We start from the raw sequence: 3,512 nt of genomic DNA, 5'->3' as shown, positions 1-3,512 counted from the left end.
TCATCTCTCCATGGAAGAACATGCAAACAGTCCTTTACTAAGGACTGAACTATCCCATTGAACTATGCCTGGGTCGCAGTTTGTGAATCACACAGCAGCAACTTCAGGTGTGCACATGTAGTCACTGATCCCAAATACGATATATATGTGGGCACAGAGAAATGGGAAGACAGTGGCGATCGCTGCCTGAGTTTTCATACTGGGAAGAAATTCCGGCTTGACTCCAGCGGTATCAGAATGAGGTCCTATGCAACACGGACCTTACATGTTGAATCTGCCTCTCAGCTTGGTGACAATCCTTGAAAACCACAATATTGCGTTTTCAAATGTAAAATGAATCATGGCAATGATGTGGAAACTAGATGGGCCTGCGGTGTGTTCCCTGTAAAAAGCTTATTTTGCTCATGATACAGATTTGAGAGATGACAAATGATAACAGATTTTCCTGCTGGATTATGGGTGTTTGGAGAAGTTATCTGTCAAAACAAGAGACTTTGCACACACATAAGCTGGTTCTCTGAGACTGGGAAGTGCATCTATCCATGCAGGAAGATTCGACCAGAACTTCTCAAACAAGGCTTTTTATGCCTGATGCATGCTGCATGGAGCGCTATTAAACAGGAAAACTGATCCTATTGTTTGGGAGCGCAATTAAGATTCCATTGTCGTGCAGGATTGAATGGGAGAAGATAGTGACAGGCTTTTGTCAGCAGTTAAGCCTAAAAATTAGTGATGAATCTGAACCAAAGGATTTCAAACTATAGGAACATTTAGATCTGAAGATGTCGATGTTCTCAGAATCATCTATGCACCCATGTGTGGGCATGCTTGCACGCAAGGGTAGCCCTCACCTCTGGCCACCACAGGCCTTCCTGTGGAGCCCCTGACAACCAGCGGTCTTTTCCATAGCCTGACTGGGCCCATCACCGGGCAGCATGGTAACAGCATCCTCCTGAAGTGGCAACACTGTCACGGCTGGGTTCGCTAGGGTGCGCATGGCCAGCTGATGCAATCAGTGCCTGACACAGCAACCACCCCCGGATTTGATGTGGGGCTTCTGGGTCACGGACAGCCCCACTCCCTCCAGATAAAGGGCTGACAGTGCAGCCACACTGACACAAACTGGCATTACTGGCAGGACAACCAGGAAAGAAGGCTCCCTTCAGGATCGGGGCCTGTGAAGGGAGCAGCACTTACACCAGGCAAGGGTGGGAAGAGGCAGGGTGAGGACCAGAGGTGCCTGTATATAAAGATTCCCCAGCAGCCAATGAGGAACTCAGTAGAGGGTTTTTGGTTGGCAACCTTCAGTCTCGAAAGACTATGGTATAAGCCTACAGCACCCAGTATTCCCAGGCGGTCTCCCATCCAAGTACTAACCAGGCCTGACCCTGCTTAGCTTCCGAAATCAGACGAGATCGGGCATGTGCAGGGTAAAGGTTAGGCATCTATCTTGTGCTTGTGGCTGCCTGTGATCCCTGGAAGGAAAAGGCAGGAAGAGGAAGCTGGGTGATTTAACCCCCTCCCCTGGCCACATTATTTGCTTGTTGGATTTCTCTTTGCACAACTGAGCAAGGCCCTCAGTCTCTGTCCTGCATGCCTCTCCCCCACTGCCAGCGGCGTCCTCGGCTGAGCAAATAGCACCGATGGCCCTGGCCACCCAGACCATACACAGATATATGCATAACAATATATGCATATGCATATAACAATAGCCGCCCTGGGTCCCTTTAGGGAGAAGGGCAGGATATAAATAAAGTTGTTTATTATTATTATTATTATTATTATTATTATTATTATTATTATTATTAACAACTTTATTTAAAAAATAATAATAAACATGCATGGCACATTAGATTTTTCCCATATAATTTTTGACTATTTCTCCAAAGCAGAAGCATACTACACTACAAGAATCCATACCACAGTAGAGAATAATCTGGTAGCTCTTCTGGAGAAACGCCCAGTTATTCTGTAGAGCATTCATTCCTGAGGTGCTATCGTTGGTTAGTAAGCTTAGATCCCAAGCTGAACAATTGCGGGGCATTCTGGCTTGAAAAATGTGCAGCCATTTTGCAGCAGCTCGTTTGGAACCTTGTCTGTGGGTTGAATCTGCCAGTCTGTGGTTTAAATTGTGTCTCATGTTGTTTTGCGCTTGCTGTATTTTAATGCAATGGAAAAGCTGCAGTCCTCTGTTTTCAAGCTTGCCATTCTCACATATTTGACAATTACGGATGAATATTAGCCATCTGCAAGATACGAGGACATTGTAATGGCTTCTTGTCAGTGGACTCAATCAATCCACAGCCATGTAAATTGGAGCACTCAACTGCCCTCACTTCCAATGGCCATGAACTTTATCCCGCTGTATTCAGCCAGTTCTTCTGATATTCCCTAAATTGTTGAGGGCAATGGATCACATATAATCTTTTTTTTAAATAAAAAGTCAAAATGCCTGTTTTCTGATGCTAAATTGACCGAAATGTCTATATGGACTAAGCAGCCAAAATCTGTACTAAACCAAATGTCGATTATCAGAACACCAGAGATGCTTCCAACAGCACTCGGCATAACCAGGCTCTAGGCCTGGAAAATGTTAGTCTCATTTTTTTTTTAGCAGATCAGAATGGGACTCAAATCCAGCTATGGCTTATCAGAAGACAGTGTGCTTCTCCTATGTGTATCACCACTCTGTGTAAGGTAAATCAAGCTCCCCTTATGGAGGTGAAGAGAAAAGGGACCTCAAAGTAAACTTTGAGGCAGGTAGTTTGTGCTTGTATGCTGAAAGAAAGAAAGAAAGAAAGAAAGAAAGAAAGAAAGAAAGAAAGAAAGAAAGAAAGAAAGAAAACTTTTTAAAATTAGTTTATTGCAGTGTTTCCCAAACTGTAGGCTGGGGTCCAACAGTGGGTCATAAACTGATTTTTGGTGGGTTGTGAAAAGTTTTTGATACATTAAAAAAAAAATTTGCAAGTACCTTTGCCCTGTTTACAGAAGAAAATTGTTAGCTGATAGAGATCATCTCCAGACCCCCAAATTAAAATGTCACATTTTCCAATTTTCTCTAGTAATTGACATGCTGTAGTTAGTAGATCATGTGTGAATTCAGTTTCAGCCTTTTGTCTGGCCTGGAAGACATCCTGCTTTCAGTTCAGCCTTCTGGGTACCCTGGAATGACTGTAAAGGTTTGAGAGAACAGTCCTTGAACTCCATTTCTAGGGAGAATCTAGCAAACGTCTACACACACATACTATTACACATATCCCTCTTATTATTATTATTATATCTCTTTCTAGATCTTTTTTTCCTAATGGGTCACAATAGATTGTCATTTTAAAAAATGGGACTCGCTGCTAAAACATTTGGGAAGCACTGGTCTATGGCATAATAAACAATTATTTCTAGGCTCACTACAGGCTTCTAAAACTATGCCCCTCCCAAATTGGTTTCAGTTATATATAGACCAGGATTGACCACACATTTAAGGGGAACCTTGCCAAGGACGAGGGTCCTCTATT

General features: G+C 43.3%; 1 pseudogene; it reads right to left on the bottom strand.

The window, feature by feature from the left end:
• Positions 1-1,328: 1,328 nt before the first annotated feature.
• Positions 1,329-1,443, bottom strand: LOC136642858 (5S ribosomal RNA; annotated as a pseudogene).
• Positions 1,444-3,512: the final 2,069 nt, after the last annotated feature.

The sequence above is a fragment of the Tiliqua scincoides genome, chromosome 2, assembly GCF_035046505.1.
Source record: "Tiliqua scincoides isolate rTilSci1 chromosome 2, rTilSci1.hap2, whole genome shotgun sequence".
NCBI classification, from domain to species: domain Eukaryota; kingdom Metazoa; phylum Chordata; class Lepidosauria; order Squamata; family Scincidae; genus Tiliqua; species Tiliqua scincoides.
The sequence above is the reverse complement of the archived record's forward strand: the minus strand, read 5'-3'. Positions and strand labels throughout refer to the sequence as shown.